The following is a 19,232-nucleotide window of genomic DNA, read 5'->3' as shown; positions in this document are numbered from 1 at the left end:
AGTGATTTTTAACTACGGATTAGTGATCTTTGATTATTTATTAATATACATTTGTGTATATACATATACACATATTAAAATATTTATGAAAAATATACTTTATAATTATAATATTTATGAAAAATATATTATAAACATGAAACCCTAAACCATTTTAAACACATATACTATATAATTTAAAAATAAAAAAGTATTATAACAAAAGAACACAAAATACTTTGTTGTTTAAATTTTTTTTAAAAAAAATAATAAAAAATAAAAAATAAATAAAATTACGTTTTCAGTTGCAAATAATCGTTGCTTGTTGTACTCCACACAATTTTATTCGTTTACATGAACTAGGGATTCCATTCACGCACCAAGTTGAAGTCATGGAGCGAAGAGAAGATCATACTATGTACGATCCTAACAGAAAAGCAGTTATGGATATTGTACGACAAGAAATAACTGATATGGGAGTCAGTTCAGAGGAATGCCGAGGTAATGGAAGAGCTTGGTGGACAAGAAGAAGACGAAGAACTAACCGATTATGAAAAATAGTTTAAGTTGTGTAGTACTCTAATTTTCTCAATGAGTTTAACAATAGAAATGTGTATCAAAAAAATAGAACAATTTGAACAATGAATATTATTATTATTATTATTATTATTATTATTATTATTATTATTATTATTATTATTATTATTATTATCGTCGTTGCAATAAGAGCTTAAAAGAATGAAATTATTATCGTCGTTGTAATAAAAGTTTAAAAGAATGAAATTTGGCTTTATATCATTAGCAATATCATTAGAAATAAACCGAACTGAACTGAACTGATCTGAACTGAACTGAACTGAACTGAATTTCAACGTATGAGAACAGGCCCTTACGCTATTTTTTTGCTAATTCCAAACTCAATTCGGTCCCCTAAAAACTGAAATGGCTCCTAAAACCTTAAATGAATATTTTTTTTGATATGTAAACCGATGAAAAAATAAAATTGGGCTGCAATTTACAATTTATACGAACTTTTAGACTACAATTTGCAAAAAAAAAAAAAAATTAAATTGCTGCAATTTGCAAATTTTCCAAAAAGAATAGATGAAGTATATATAGTATATACCATGTTAGCCATTCTGGACAAGTTAATAAGAGTAACTTGTTTTTATTTTGTTTTCAAGTTAATTAAGGGCTTGTTCATATTTACTGAACTGAACTGATTGGAGCTGAACTGAACTGAACTGATTGGAGCTGAACTGAACTGAACTGAAAAATTAAAATGCATAAAAATATATGAAAATGTTTATGAAAATTAATGATAATATATATAGTGGATTGTGAAAAATATAAAAGTGTTTTAAAAATAACTCTGTATTTTAAATTATTATATTTTAAATTATTAAATTTTTGTGTATTATATTTTAAATATATATATAAAAATAAAAAGTATTCTTCAATATTTTGCGGTTCTGAAAAATTGGTGGAAGGTTCTACAACCTAATTCGATGCCGCAAATGGACTTTTGCTATCAGTTGCAAATAATCATTGCTTGTTGTACTCTACACAATTTTGTTCATTTACATGAACTAGGGATTCCATTCACACACCAAGTTGAAGTCATGGGACCAACAGAAGATCATACTATGTACGATGATAACAGAAAAGCAGCTATGGATATTGTACGAAACCAAATAACTGATCAGATATGGGAGTCCATTCAGAGGAATGCCGAGGTAATGGAGCAACTTAATGAAGAAGAAGACGAACAACTAACCGATTATGAAAGCTAGTAACTGTTGTGTAGTACTCTCATTTTGTCAATGAGTTCAACTATAAAAAAACATGTGACCATTTTGAATGACGAATATAATATAAAATAATAATAATAATAATAATAATTATTATTATTATTATTATTATTATTATTATTATTGTTATTATTATTATTATTGTCGTTGTTGTAATATGTTAAAACATCTAAAACAAAAAAATTAACAACTGAGCTGAACTGAACTGAACTGATTAGAGCTGAACTGAACTGAACTGATTGAAGCTGAACTGAAATGAAGTGAACTGAAAATAAGTAAATATGAACCGGCCCTAAGAACATTAAAAAATTAAATCCCCAAAATTAGTTATAACTACTCCGTAATTTACAATAAACTATTGAGAAAAATATTTCAGTTTCAGTATTTCTCTGAAAAAGAAGTGAACAAAAATACCAAAGACAGCATGAAAAAGTTTTTCAGTTTCAGTAAATGGAAGTGAGAAAGACAAAAAACAACAGAAACAGTTTTCCTGTATTAATGAATATGGGACGTATATTTGGCAATAGAACAACTTCAGTTTTCGTATGAAAATATACGAAGCCACGTCTCTCTAATTATTTAATGTGCGTCCCGCCTTAATAGTTGTTTGAGTACAAGAAGAGGACATTAAACATAATTAATTTTAGCCTCCAATTTTCGATTTACATTCTCCAAATCATAATATTTCTTGGGACATTTGTGTGATGGAGAGAACTTTATTAGCTGTATCTATTTAATATTTAGTTGTGTGATACAGAGTATAAGAATAATTATTAATATGCATTTAAATTTTTATTTTTTTATTTTTTATTTTTTTATTTTATTTTTTTGAGAGGGAGGGATAGCTCAAGTGGTTAGAGCTCCTCTCCCGATCCCAGGTGATCCTAGGATCGATTCTCATCACCCGCCTTGTGGCTCTCTAAACACCAAAAAAAAAAACAAAATTATTATTATTTTTTGAAATGGTAATATACATTTAAATTGATACATGAAGTTGAGTTTATTACAAATCAATACCTTGAATTTATTAGAGTTTGATTAATATTTGTATATAACCAAGTGTAAAGAATGCATAATACATTAATACTCATTACCGTTAATCTAAAAGAAATAATATATTCATGAGTGATCTTGTTAGATTCGGCTTATTACATACGGAGTATTTTATTAATATCAAGTTTTTATAATTTTTACATGTATGGAAATGAAGATATATGCGTTATAAGACGCGTCTTGGAAACCATAAAAAGTCAAATGGGGCAATAAAATAGGGACGGAGGGAGTATATTCTTAATCCCCCCCCCTCCTTTTTTTTAATATCATTAAAGCACAAATTTGTTCTTACTAGAATAGCTAATGAGCGCGGTGCTTGCGGGGAGCTCTTTTTGTTTAACATGATGAGAGAAAATATGTAAACAAATATTTTCATGGTATACATGTCCACACATTATTTTTTAGAATTAAAAAAAAAAGAGAGAGAGAGAGAGAGAGAGAGAGAATTAAACAAATAAAGTAAATAAATAATTTTAAAGGTATAGTTATTTAAACATTATTCATAAGAGTTATATCTAAATTTTTTAAAGATAGGAATTGTAAATATATCAATTATTAAAACGCTATATTGCTTAGTTTTATTTTTTTATTTTACGGAGTAATAATTTCATTTTTTATCTTTTTAAGTATGCATTCAGGCTTATTATATTAAAGTATCATTTTCATCGGTTAATAATGGTTATCATTAGTGAAATGTTTATGCTATGTTTGATTAAACTTATATTTGTAAAACCCTATTTGTACTCTGAACTCATATGAATTCAATGTACTCTATATGGAACAGGCTTACTCTCCACAATTTTTTTCCGTCTTTTGATTTATTCCTAATTTAATACGAGGAGTATAGAGTAATGGAAAGTACATAATTAATATTTAGGCCCAGACAATCCCGTATCATATAACTAATATATAAAACTAAATTTTTAATGAGGTTACGAGATTGCGACACTTGGTGTGTCAACTTTTCGCCAACTGTCGCGCCACCGTTGGATAATTTAAATAGACTTTATAAGATTTTTAAAAAAAAATTATTTGGATTGAATTTTAAGATAAAATTGTTAGTTTAAAATTTTATTATCGATAAAATACTAATATATACAAATTGAATTATAATTTTATTCAAAAATTTATTAGATTATAATTCTCAAAATTATCATATAAATTTATTTTTTGTATCTGATATTTTTTTTTTTTTTGGAGCAAAGGAAGTAGTTGAAAGCATAAAACATCCCTTTCTAATATATACTAATCGGTTATAATTATATGCTTCACAATCTAATAGAATGGAGACCTGTCAATTAGGGTTGGGTCATGAGTCATCTAAGATTGAGTCACTTCATGTTATGAGTCAAGAAATGTACAACCCTTGCCCAAAGTTTTGGGTTCGGGTTAATCCAACGCGCTTTGAACATTTAGTTTATTTATTTTTTATTTTTTTAATGTATTAAATTGAACATTTTCACCAACGTTATTATTAGTCATTACATACCTACTAGATAGCAAATCGAAAGAAAATCATAGATTATAAATTTATCTTAAAAATTCAATAAACAACTCGGGCATCGCACGGGCACAAAACTAGTCATTATATAAAATTAACAAGTTAATGTTGGATTTTGCCAATGAATGTCCTCAAAATGTTAGATACTGTAACAATTTACTCCGTAAAATATTTCCTAAAAATGTTATTAATTTGGGAATGTGTGCTAAAATCACAAGCCGATTGACAAAATTAATATTTATTTCGATTAATATTTCTAATTTCAGTCATTTTAAACAAAGCTCTCAAAACATTTAGTTTGCTTTAGTGTATGAGTTACAAGTATATACTCCCTCCATCCCTTAATTAGATTCCTACTTCATTCTAGCATTTAATCCTCACATAATAAAGAGAAGTAAGGCCTTGTTCTATTCACCTTAAAAAATTAATATTAAGTAAAATTAATTTCAGTTCAGTAAAAATAAGTTCAATTCAGTAAAATTAATTTCAGTTTAGTAAAAATAATTTATGTTCAGTAAAAATAAGTTCAGTTCAGTAAAATTCAGTTTTTTTAAAGAAGAATATAATAGAAAATCAGTAAAAATAATTTTAGTTCAGCAAAAATAATTTCAGTTCAGTAAAATTAATTTAAGTTCAGCAAAAATAATTTCAGTTCAGTTAAATTAATTTCAGTTCAGCAAAATTAAGGTGAAGAGAACAAGGCCTAAGAATATAATTAGTGACGAAAGGAGTAGATATTTTTCTCATGGACAAGTCATGGTTAAATCACATAATTTAATCACATTTATTAATTAATATGTTTATTAATAGGTAGCTTACAATTACAAGATTGGTGAGATGGAAATGTGAAATTCAGATTCTGCACATTAGTGGTTTTTGTTTTTTTTTTTTTTTTTTTTTTTTTGAAATACTGTACTAATATTAGTACTAGTAGTGTGGAACTGAGTCAATAAAAAGTTCAAGTTCTAGCTACATTTTAGTAAACATTTTTGTTGTGGACATTGCCTAATTTTGTTACGGTATTTATTTATATAAATTATAAATATATATTTTTAAAATCCCAATCCTAGTTGTGTATGCACACAATTACTCTCTTACCAACCTAAGTCACAAATTAATTAATTTGTAGCTCAAGTGCTCAACCATTAGTCGTATGATATTAATATACGTGACCAAACCATATCTTGAAGCGTTGGATCATGTAGCTTAGAAAATGAACCAACATTGCCAAGTTACGTTACTTCGCTATTAACCTCAATTATTGATAGACAAATCATCCCTGATCTTGCCCTTTGTCCCCCCAATCAAACCTTCATTTGCAAATCAATTCTTCATTTCAATTTCAATCTTCAAATTCAATCATAAGCTATTTCTTATCTCTTCAAGATGAGCATCGCATGATATCATGCCATAATCTGTACACCCGAGCAAATAATTGAAGATTTCGAATCATGTAATAGAGGCAATTAATTACACTAAATGGACACCTAACCCGAGCGTATAATATCATGCCACAACTGTACATCCAAGCATATAATAGAAGATCTTAGATTGTGCAATAGATTACACCATGAGTGGACACACCCGGCCCAACCAAATTGTATGATAACATTTTATGTACACCCGAGCACATAATAGAAGATTTTGGATCCTATAATAGACGATCTTGGTATTAAAGTTGGAAAATTGAATCTTTGCTTTTAATTTTATGCTTATAGGCTACGATTGTTGAGCGTGTCACAGGTTGCAACATTTGGGTGCAGATTAGTTGGCAAACCGGCATTTAATTGGGCAAATGCAAAGATCATTCTCGAAGTCTCAGCTTTTCCACACAAAATGTATCTGCCCATCAATTGCTTCTATCATTCCACCCTTTCTTCGTGATTTCTTTCATCATATTCAAGGTCCACTGATATTCCCATTAACAAAAAATTTACTTAAAAAGTAAATAATTAATACTACAAAATTTGACAGTTCATTCGTCAAAGCATTTTCAAATAGGGGTATTTTTTTTTTCAAAGCTTACCAATTTTAAAAAATACAAAAGATTTTGTACAACTAATGAAATTATTTCTAGTAAAAAATTGCTACTCTCCAAATTAAAACATTTGACTAAAACAAATATTACATTAAAAATGTTTAAAAATAAGAATTTTGAATAATTTGTAAACAGAGTTTGAAAAATAAATTGGTTTTCGAAAATATTAAAATTAACTTTTGAAATCGGAATAGAGTATAAGCGAGTAGAACTCGAATCGAACAAAACCGGAAAGTGGGTAGAATTGAGACCCGAAAGAGGGATTTGATATTGCATTGAGTACAATGTATATACTCATAGTAATTCTTGAAAATCCCAATTTCTCAGTAAAATGGGATCAAAATTTTGCAATTGAATTTAAGAGACAAATTAAAAAAAAAAAAAAAACAAAAACTACTTATATAAATTAATCAATTAACACCTCTACAATGAGAAAAAAAATGTTAGAAAAAAAAAAAACCAAATATCTACCCTAAATTGAGATTGAGGGAATTTCCATGATATAATAGAATTAATTTAATTAACAAGGGTTGCTTTGAGAGGATTCAAAGAACTCCGGGCCAAGTTTGGTACGACAAACCGGGCAAACGGGTTGTTTGGCAAGCCACGTGTCGGCACAATAGAGATGAAACCCGTGATTACAACCGGGAACCATTCGAGCCGGTTGATCTCCTTCAATGTCGTCGAGGCAAACAGCGCATTCGTTACCGTGAATGAGCTGATTGCCGGTAACCTTAGGAAGCTTTTCAAGCTCCGCCGCTGACAACCCCTTCTTAACAACCGGCTTAACAGCCTCAGGAGGGGCGTGGCTGGCGGCGTACCATAGTAGACAAATGTATACAACAAACACTACGCTCATACCGGCGCACGGCAGAAACAGAGCTAAGAAGATTGACAACAACATGTTTCCAGTAGCCAGTTTTTGATATTTTTTTCCTTTGAAACTGTGAAGGGTTGATTTTTTATTTTTTTGGTGAAAGAATTTGTTTCTAATTATGGAGGGTTGTTAAGAGAGAGAGGGAGACGAGGGGGCGTAAAACACATCATAGCGCAGGTTAAGGGTTTTACTTCTTGAAGACGAGTGGGGGTATTTATATGAAAAAAATTAATGAAAAAAAAATGAGGAGAGAGAATAAGGGCGTGTTTGGGTGGCGGGAAAGTATGAGCTGGAATAGGTTGTTGTAGGTTAACAATATTAAAGGTTTTTTTTTTTGTAGTAAATTTTTTTTGATTCAAGGGAAAATCATGAATGATAGATTTTTATTGGTATGATTGATAGTGAAGAAGAGGAGGAGCTTTGAAGTAACGGCTATATAAGGGACATAATGAGACTAAAACGACGCGTTTTATGATAAAAGTATATGATAAAATAAATGTAAAGAATATTGTGTTTATTAAAAAAGTGTGATATGTTTTTATTTGGATCCAATATTTGGTTAGGGGGTTTATGCAATTTATAAAGAGATAAAATTTGTTGGGAAAAAGGTTTATTGCATTAAAATGAGAAATGGGAAAATTGGGTGGTTTTTGTGGGCCGTTTGCGTGATGGGTTTGGGTGGATTTGGTAATTATGGTCGATTATCTTTTTCCTTTATTTAATTTAATTTTGATTTGTTATTGTTTTTTGTTTTGCAAATTGATGAAACTAGTACAACCATATAGATGATAGGTGTGTAAAAAAAAACATTTTGTAGGAAAATCAGCAAATTGTTTTATTGTAATCGTACAAAACTAAATTAATATTGCCTTGCACGCAGTTTGCACTATGCGTTACACACCCTTTGTGAAAGCCTAACTTAATTGATCGTTTTATGAGTAACATTTATTTCCAAGATACTAATATATTACATTTTATTGTACAAAAATAAATTAGTATTTCATTTTGATGTGTTTCAAAAAAAAAATATACGTACATTTTAATAAGTAAAAATATGACTATTTAAAAAAGAATAAAAAAAAAAAAAAAACTTCCACTTATTTGTTTGCATTTAAATATAGTAAATCAAAACGAATAAATTGTTTAACTACATAAATATGGCAAGATTTTAGAGATTCTAAACAAATCAGCAGATTATTATACGACAGTAGTGATTTGAAAAAAAATTGTCTTTATTACATTTGTAAGAAATTTTTGTTAAAAATAAAAAAAAGGAGATTTTTCAATAAGAGAGTATTTAAATATAAAAAAGTTAAAATTGTGTGAATCATTTTCTAAAATGGGACCTATAATAGAGGGAGGTGAACCGTTCTTTTCATGTTTTTAGTAAAATAGTACCCCATTTACACAGTAGTACACTAGTAGTCTACAAGTCTCTTTTTGGGGTTGGAAACTACCAATTATTACTTTTTCTAGCTGTTTTACTTTTATTTATTTTTGTGTGTTTTATTTGGATACCTTTAGCTTTTTTAAGGATGGGTTTTGAGTGTTTTGCATTTGAAGAGATGGGGATCAAGTTGTACGAAACCAACGATCTAAAACAGTAACAACATTGACTATTTAAATGATTGGTGATTTGGTTGTTACGTAGTACTTGATTGGCTACAATTCTACAAATGTTTAATGTTACTGCCGTCTGATTTTCTTTTATTGGTTTCATGGTGTGCCTAAAAATATCTTTTTCACACTAAAGTTTATTTTTATTGGTGCAATAAGGTGTACTTATACTATGGGTATACTTTTATTAGATTTATTTATTAATTTATCATCTTATTTACAGGGGAGAAAATATCATTTGCCCCAATATTTTATTTTTGAAGATAGAGGCTCTAGAAATTTAACTTTTGTAAAGGGTGAATGGTAAATATCATGAATCTGCTTTGTCGTAAGAAAAAAAATATCGTTACAAACTTATCATTGAAGACAAAATTAATTGAGTAAACTAGCAAAGAGCCAAAGAGTTGTAACTTAACTAAAACTTAATTTATGCGCGTAAAAAAAAAAACAAAAAAAAACTCTACTAAAATCATAACATGTTTACAATAAATTATTATCATTAGAAGACTTTGTAGCTACAAAGTATTGGATTTAAAAAAATTAATTCTACAAGACGAAGTGTTGGAGTACCTTATAATTTGAGATGACCTAATCTTTCTTACAAATTATATTTTTAAAAATCTTAAATAATCAATGTCATCAATAAACGTATGTGTTACTAATTTACTATTAGTAATCCCACAAAATTGTATATGTCACCTAAGGGTCTGTTCTCATACGTTTATTTTTAGTTCAGTTCAGTTCAGTTCAGTTCAGTTCAATTCAACTCAACTCCTAATTTCCTTCTCTTATAAAATATTCATTTCAGTTCAGTTCAGTTCAGTTGATTTCAGTCTATTAGAACAGGCCCTATTTTTTGTTGCGTTCTCTTCAACTCGTTACATGAGTTTAAGTAAATATGTCACACGGTGTTGCTTAATCAGTGCGAGTGGTACAAATATATATGGCACCTTAGAAAAAAGACCATGAAGTTAATCAAAATAATTTGTACCTGTATTATATTTTTCTCGATTTATGAACTAACGTGTGAACATAACCTATTAGGATGACTACAAATTTTAAGTGAAACTTGAAAATGCCAATAGAAGTATATTAACCTTTTTGTTTATATCGTGTGAAATAGAAAATGGGAGTATAATTATGTATTCTAGGCTTTTAGCCAACAAAATTTATTGGTAGGATTTTGAAGGTATGGTTACCATTTAAAAGTAATCAAAAAATTAAAATTGGCAGGTTTAGAAATGGTGAAATAATCAAGCTAAGAGGACTACATATGACATAACACAATGTTGAAGAATTTTGTTTGGATCACTGCATCTCCATCAATTGTGTGATTAATCATAACTACCAATTGACTTGAGTGAACGTTGTTGAAGAGGTCTATTTCAATTTGCCTTTTTGCTTGATTACATTTTTTTTTAATCATGAAGTATGGGCCATTTGATGAGGTACAAATTGTTGTGCGTGCCAGTACTATCGACTAATTATAGACGGAGATTTTGACTCCGATCTATTGACTTATTGAGAAATTTTAGTAATGTTATACATCAATACATCATGGTGTGATGGATGTATTTTATCTCATAAAAATCACACCACAATCATACATTTTACCCCTACGTTTTATGAAAAGTCATTTCTAAATCCACAATGCACATTTTTTTAACTTATCAGATTATGATCAACTTATGTTAAAAGAGATTTTTCTGATAATTTTTATGATTACTAAGTACAAAATTTCACGCACTTAATACCTTAAAGAGGCTACCACGGCAGTAATTTAACGCAAATAAAGTGTTAGTTGTTCAAATAGCCACAATGCTTATTTGCTTACTCTTTATTTTCCACACTGGCGTAGACCTAACAAGAGTGGCATATACCTTATTTATGTGAGCTGAATCACTTAAACTTCGAACTATATTTGACATTCCATTAACTGATCATGGTCCATGATCCCTTCCGTCCGGAAAAAGGAATTTGATTAGTTTATATTGACTAATCAAAGTATCATAAACTAATTGACAAAATACTTGAATATGATCAATCCAATACAATGCCAGGCCAATTGCCAAATTTAAAAGGTTTAGTGGGTGTGTTTGTGGTCAATAACGGTTAAAGACATAGCCATATATAAAAAAACATAAACGATTAGGTGTTATAATGATATTCTTTTTTTTTTCATAATGGAAACCAAGTATTTTATGTAGTCACCTAATTCATGTGAAAATCCCACACGCACTCAACATATACCTTTTTGGTGTCCTATAAATATCTAACTCGTTATAATCTAAAATATCAATAAACCTAAACCGATTTCGTTGTCTGTTCAAACCACTACCGAATGTAACTTGTTTACAGTGATTGTGTTGTCGGCCAGTCATGCAAGCTAAGTACAAAAATTAAACCATAATTGCCTATAGAATTAGTTCCGATCCCTTAGTCCATTCCTAAAACAAATACTAAAAATCATCCAACTCGAACACTCATTCACACAAACAAGTGATCAAGTCCAAGTACCTAACTTTAAAATAAAACATATATCATCAGGTGGAAGGTGATTTTGCGTATATATTCCACTTTCAACCTTCTTTTAGCAATAGACTAACATAAATTGATGGGTTCAAAACAAATATACAATATGCTCCCAATTGAATGGAAGAGAATCCATGTTGAGTTTAAAAATTTCACGCCTACGGTTTAGGAACCCCTAATTGATAGATTCATGCGTGAATATGTGACTTTTTTTTTACATTTTAATTGGAGGCAACAATAAAATAATAAATCACACTACAATAATTTAATCAATACAAGTATTTTTAGTCAAAAAGAATTTTTTGAAGAATTAAGACAGTCAACATATTTGGAATAACATAAAAATATCTGGGGACTAAATGAAGGCAACTAGGCAAGTCGTAAAACACTAGAAAACCTGGGGCTCAGGTTTTTGTCGGAATTAATTATTAATTAATTAATCAATTGATTTTTTTATTTTTTATTTTTGACAGACAATTGATTAATTTTTGTGTACACATTCCTTTAAATTATTAAGATTTGTACTATAGTGTAGTACGATACGAGAAGAATATTATTTTTCCACTAACAAATTAAAGGTCCACTAAACGGTGGAATTGGTAAGCTTCCTCTAGCACTCCGTATCATGGTTTTTTAAATAAAAAAATTCTTCATAAGGAAGTCGTGTTAAATACGGTGTAGGTACAAATTTAAATAATACGAATGCTAAGATTCAAAATTGATCACTATATTATAGTAACATAAAATAATATGAATTATAGTCTAATCAAATTTAAAAGATGTCATTAAGGCTCCAAGTGAATTAGCTTGCTAAACTTGAAAGTTGATGTTTAAATTATCGTGATTCTATAAAGTTGAGGTAGATGAAAAAGACTTTTGTTGTACTATATTAAAAGCTTACTTCGATTTGAATTATTGTATAAGTTATCGTATCTAATTTAAACAAAATAATACTTCACCTTTAAGTTATTACTCAATAAAATATAAAATATCAGTAGAAAATACAATTTTATTAGTAAGTTTTTGTTTTTTATTTTGATTTTTTTATTAATAAATTTGTTATTATTTGCCTCTTGCACTTAAATTTATGAAGTTTTGGTATTTCCTCCATCCTCTAACGTATTCATTCAAAAAATATAATGAAATTGATTGCATATTTTACTCAATCTCACAATATATAATAGTACATTTTTTTTTTTGAATAGCTACATAATAGTACATCATACTCTGTAACAAGTGCATCTAGAATATTTTAACAACGGAGTACAATTTGTGAGTTTTTTTTTTTTTTTTTTTTTTTTTTTTTTTTTTTTTTTTTTTTTGTGAGTAGTTACTATGGCAAACATATTACCATGATATAGTGCAATTAAAAAAAAAATATCTTATTTTACATGATTACATTTCAAATTACATCCTCACATAATCACATATGTGTAGCAATCTTCTTATTATGCGTTGAAAAAGTTTTTATAATTTGTAAATTTTACTTAGCATTTTAATTTCATGACCCCCTCTAAAAATATTGGTATTTTAAGACTCATAAATAAAAATAACTAGGTTAGGTCCCGTGCCATGCACGGTAATTTGTAATAACAATTCTTATACTCCGTATTAACATCACATTTTTTTTAAAAGAGTATTAACATCACATTTAATTATATATAACATAATTTTCTCTAAAATAATCAAATAAAAAAAATTCAAAACAATAAAATCCTCGTTGTAATAATTGTAGTACATAACACTCCATATGACATAAATTTTGTTAAAAAATATGATATATATATATATATATGGGTCTGTCGTCCCCGCTCATTGCCCTTTGCTATTGCCTGGCCTCGAACTCGACTAAGACTTCTTTCAATTGCTTACCCAGCTTTGGGCGCAAGCCAATCCTACGTCCGGAATGGGATTGGGTCCTTTTTTTACGTCGAACCCTAGTTGTTAACCTCCTTGAGCAGCTTCCCTGTGTGAAAGAAGGACATAACAGCTTCTGTGACCTCAGGCCCAATTATATGCCAGCAATCTTTATAGAAATGGGCTCAAAAACCATCAGGTGCTGGAGATTTTGATATCCCACCCCGATATATATCATATAACTAATATATAAAGCTGAACTTTTAGACACGTTACGAGACAACGACACTTGACATTCTAACTTTTCGCCAAGTGTCACGCCACATTGGATAGATTTAAATAGATTTTATAAGATAAAAACGTTAGTTTATTTTAAGATAAAATTATTAGTTTAGAAATTTATTTTCAATAAAATAAAATTTGAGTGTCGCGCCACATTAAATATATTTAAATAGACTTCATAAACAACCCGGGCATTGCACGGGGCACAAAACTAGTATGTCTATATATATATATATGTATATATATATATATATATATATGTATATGTATATATATATATATGTATATATATATATATATGTATATATATATATATACATATACATATTATGAAAGAATACATTAAATCTTTTATGTATACATTTGATATATGTTATTTATATATAAAATTGTTATCTTTTATTTATGTACATAGTATTAGATTTATTTCCGAAGTACAATTTTATTTTTTTTATAGAAAAAATAAAATAAAAAATTAAGGACACACCAGGAGATGACACGTGTTTAATATATAGTTATTGATTGACTAGGTTAAGTCCCGTGCCATGCACGGTCATAATTAAATTTTATAACAAATAAATAATAAATAATGGTGTTGATTCAACGATAATTTATCCAAAAAAATTATTTGTAACAAAATAACTTGAATTTTAATTAGTTTATACCAATACTAAATACGTAAAGGTTATTGAATTGGATTATATAAATAAATAAACATAGTAAGGTTTTATATAAGAAAATTAAAATATTAGCTTAGGTTAGTACCCATATACAAACTCATATACATTTGTCCTTAAATTGTTAACACACTTTGAACGACATAATATGAATATTTAGTTGAGATCATTTTACTTTAGAATAATTTGTATTCAATAATCAACTTTTTAAATATATCTTTAGTAATAATCACATATATGTTTAGAATAATTAAATCATTTTTCAATATATGTTGTGTACAAAGTATAATATAACAAACTTATTTTGTTCTCTTAAATGTTACGTATAATTTTAAGATTAATACAAACTATGCTACAAAAATTATTTTTCTTTTTTAATTAAAATAAAATTTATTATCAAATGATAAAAGTTGGAGAAAGAAAATTGATATTGATAATATTATAATAATTTTGGTAAATAATATATTCCAATTTTGGTAAAATTATTTTCCTTTTAATCAATGTTAGTATTTTTGTAACTAAAAGTTTCCTAGTATATAGAATATATGTAAAAAATTTAGTTGAATAAAACTGGATTAAATATATTGTCAAAAAAACTAAAAAGGAAAGGAAAAAAAAGGAGGGATCATTTTTAACCAGGAAATGACAAATGTCATTCCTGGTTTCGCTTTTTTTTTTTTTTTTGAAAAAAGTCCTAAAAGGACACTAAATTTCATTAATGTAAGCCATACGACATCTACAATTGACAATGAATGATAATGAAAACGAATTTAACAAAATCAAACAAGAATTAATCGGGGAAGGGCTAAGAATCCAAATACATAAATATAACAATTCGGCATATTCTCGATTTGTTGTCTCATACAATTTTTTGAGTGGATCCGTCGTCGCTTCGCAATTTTGTGAGAAAGTAAATTCTTGTGTTGATTCCGTAACCCGAATCCGAGCCACAATCAATAGTAGCCCCGCACAACCGGAGACCAAATTAAGCACAAATAAAACCTTGTCTTTCGAAAGGAGTACGAAAAACCTTGTCTTTCGAAGGAGATCGAAAAAACCTTGTCTTTCGAAGGAGATAAACCCTTTCTTTCGAGGGAGACGTTATTGTGACCTAAAACAAATTAAAAAGCTTAAAAGAAAATAAAGATTGGGGCTTTCCACCGGTGATATCCGATGGAAGCCCCTTAAAATTAACAATGGAGACTAGGTTTAGGAGAGAGAAGAGAGAAAAGGAGGCTAGGGTTTTTTTTATTTAATCTCCTGATTTCGCCTTTAGTATAAGTTTATTGATTGATTGATGTCAAAGGCTATCAACACACGCTCCAATAATTGGAGATGTCACTAAATAATACTCCCGTATAAGTAACAAATTCATAGTACGAGTCTTATGGAATTATTTTATTTTTCCAAATAAAAACCAAGCCAAGAATCCATAGAAAAAAATATATTCCAATAATAGCTCCTTTTCCCATTGTTTTTTCTATTTTTTACAACAACTCTGGAGGCCATGAAATTATGAAAAAGTTAATCGTTAGAACCGTAGAAGAAGGTACCTAGAAGCCATAAAAAAAGTGGAGTATATTAAAAAGTAAAAACCAATAAATTCTGTTTTAATGAACCTTAAATTGTGATAGGCTAAAAATGGTTGGACTATAATTTGCCAGCAGCTACAAATAAGAGAATCCGTTGACCATTAGTACTTTCTGGAACTCGATATAAAAGGTTTTTTTTTGATACTTTAAGTATGTTTAAGCGTATCATATTATCAATAGATCAGAGTGGCGCAGCGGAAGCGTGGTGGGCCCATAACCCACAGGTCCCAGGATCGAAACCTGGCTCTGATATTATAAGAGAAAGCTTCCTGATTGCCTTTTTTTTTTTTGGAGTTTAATCAGTTTGATTTAAATTTATTTTTTTAGGGTTTAATCTGTTTGGTTTAATTTATTTTTAAATAAAATTAGTACATAACCTGAGCTTTTGATGTCAAAGTTATCAGCATTCATCATTAGTTAATAATAAAAGTAGTCAAAAGTTGATAAGAACCTACAATTGTAAAAGAAAGATGAGCTACAATTGTAAAAGAAAGATCACTTTCATTATGATAATTGTATATTTTCTAAACTAAAATTCATGAAATTAGTTTATTTATAACATTTGTCCCATTTGAAGTAGCTTATGCACTATATTACTATTGTACTACATAGTAAAAATTTAATACGAAGTATGTCATATTGTGAGTGTATTTTCTCATTGAAACACAATTTTGACCATTATTTTTTAATTAAATTTATACAAAATTAAGACTTATTAATTTGCTAATATATATCCAAACCAGTTGCGGATATAGGGGATGTGTGGTACAAAATTAAGCTTACTAAAAAAAAATAAATACAAAGTGTGGAGTATTATCATTTTTTGCCAACTAAAATTTGAGTTATTAATTTATTTCACTATTAGATTAGTCTTTGTGTGTTTGATGTCGGATTTTTTTACGAAACTAAGCCTTATTAGTAAACTATTTACGAATATAGACGCGTGGCCAAACTATTTACGAAACTGAGCTTCTGAGGTAAAACGCTGCCTCGGTCAGCGTTTTTCCTCATTTTTATTTATTTAATTTGTTTTGAATTATGTATTTTGTGAAATACAAAATAAAAAATAAAAAAAACTGAAATACACAAAAACGCTGCCTCAGTCAGCGTTTTTGTGTTAGGCTATAACAGGCCTTAAAACGCTGACTGAGGCAGCTGATTAGGGGATTTTGCTCCCACCAATCGGAATGCGCCACGTGGACCAATCAGGTCCTGCCAAGTGTCCCCCAGTTGGAACAGTCAGGGCTTCCCACGTGGCACGCGCTTATTCGTCCACCTTGGACCTGTTATATCAAGACATGTGGCATACTCCATGCCTAATGGAGAAACCGGCCACCCAGGCCCAACTTCCGAGGGAAGCCCAATCGGCCCTAGGTTTACCTAAACCTAGGATGGGCACGTTTCCCAAGGTTATAAATACCTCCCTTAATCCTCATTAAGAAAAATTACACAAAAAAGAGAACAGAAACATTACGGAAAAAACACATTAATTACACACAGTAATAACCGGCTGATCTCGCTAACAAAGCAGATTACCTACATTAAACACTCTCACCTAGAGAGACCAAATCACTTTAATTTCCGCATTAATTACTCCTTAATCAGGTACTAACTTGACCGTTGGAGGCGGAGCTCACAGGAGTCTCCTTTATTTTGCAGGTACAGGCGTCCGGTTCCAGTCTCGGAATTGTAACTCTCCCGCAGGACATCAGAAAACCCCGAAACATTTGGCGCCGTCTATGGGGAGAGTACTTCTGAGATGGAATCCAAGTCTGTACCGACTCCTGAAGAGAGGCGTCCCCTAGACGACCCTCAAGTTCAGTCGGACCATGATACCGAAAGTGAATTTGAAGTTGAAGCTCATACAGCTTCAGACGGGACCCTAAGGGCCCGACGTACCCGTCATACCGAAAGGAGGGAACGGGAGCATCTTCAAACAGGAAGCGAGCCAGCAGGCGCACCGCCTGTTCGGCAACATCCGACTGATGGGTCTGCTCCCATCACAAGGAACGAACTCATGACCTTCATGAGGGACTTCAAGGGAGAGATTCAAGAGTTGATCAACAAGAAGCCGCCTGCTCCAGTCAAGGAGCAGTCGGCCAAGAAACCCTCCACTTCACTGAAGAGGAAGCCAGTTCAAGGGCGAGAGGCGACTCCTCATCCTAAATCTAGGAAGCGGGAGCCACCTGCCCTTGATTTCACAAAATTCCGTTATCCTACAGGAAATAGGAAACCTGTTCGTCATATTCAGGCGGACGGGTCGAAGCAAACATTCACAGATGCTCGGCTACTGCTAGAGCAGAAGAAGAGTGACCGATTGTCAGAGTCGGCCTCTACTTCAGACTTTCAAGACAGTTTGCGAAATGCCTCGATGAGGCATACTCAATCGTACCATGGGAGTCAGTCAGGCGGCACCTCCCGTCAGTCCGGCTTTCATAGTGACCAGGCGGTACCAAACTTACCATTTGTGCCGCAACAACAGTATTTTTTGCAGCCACCTCCGTTTGGTGGACCTGCAGCAAAAAACGTCCAACCTATGGACTGACAACTACGGTTGCTTAGACTTGGTGAACAGCCGTCGGCCTTCTCCAAGGAAATTACTGAAGCCGCTCAGCCGGCCAAAGTAAAAAATGTACTAGTAGGCGCCTATGACGGCACTACTAACCCAGAATACCATCTGATGGCATTCACCAACCTGATGTACCTTCAAGGGTTGGATGATCCCACCTGGTGCAAGTGTTTCCCAGCGACTCTCAAAGGAATCGCACAGCAATGGTTCGGCAACCTGCCGACTGGTTGTGTAAATAACTTCAGGACGCTTGCTTACTTATTTGCCTCCAACTTCGCCATGAACATCCCTGCGAAGAAAACGACCCTTGATTTAGGAACAATTCAGCAGGGCGAGAAGGAGGGGCTTCGTTCTTACATCAGGCGATTTAACCTGATGAGAATACAGATTCAAGGGTTACCGGATGAGGTAGCTTATACTGACTTTTTCAGAGGTCTCAAAGACGGGTCTACCTTCAAATTTGATTTGGTTCGAAAAAGGGTGGCGACTCTTCAAGAGGCCTTGATTGAAGCAGAAGCCTATATACAGGCGACTGATCTTTGTACGATAAAACAGTCGGACGGGAAAAGGTTCGACAAAAGAGAAGGACGACAAAAACAGTCGTCAAACAAAGATGAGAAAAGAAAAGAGGTCTGGGCGGCTGATTCCTCTAAACAGCCGACCCAGAAAAAGAAAAAAGAATTCAAACCATACTCCCCAAAGTATGCGTTTAACAAGGATAACCAGTTTATCCTAAAAGAAATCAAGGGACGGATCTCAATTGAGAAGCCGGTCCCCATGAAGGGTTCTGCAAACAACCGGAACCAAGATAAATTCTGTGCTTATCATGATGATGTTGGTCATCACA

The 19,232-nt window shown here is 30.9% G+C and overlaps 1 non-coding gene across 1 annotated transcript; it reads left to right on the top strand.

Moving 5' to 3' along the window:
* Positions 1–15,996: 15,996 nt before the first annotated feature.
* Positions 15,997–16,068, top strand: TRNAM-CAU. Its single transcript has one exon. It is a non-coding gene; the product is annotated as a tRNA-Met (tRNA).
* Positions 16,069–19,232: the final 3,164 nt, after the last annotated feature.

The sequence above is a fragment of the Chenopodium quinoa genome, unplaced genomic scaffold (genome assembly GCF_001683475.1).
Source record: "Chenopodium quinoa cultivar QQ74 unplaced genomic scaffold, ASM168347v1, whole genome shotgun sequence".
In the NCBI taxonomy this organism is placed as follows: Eukaryota; Viridiplantae; Streptophyta; class Magnoliopsida; order Caryophyllales; family Amaranthaceae; genus Chenopodium; species Chenopodium quinoa.
This window is presented reverse-complemented; position numbering and strand designations above follow the sequence as displayed.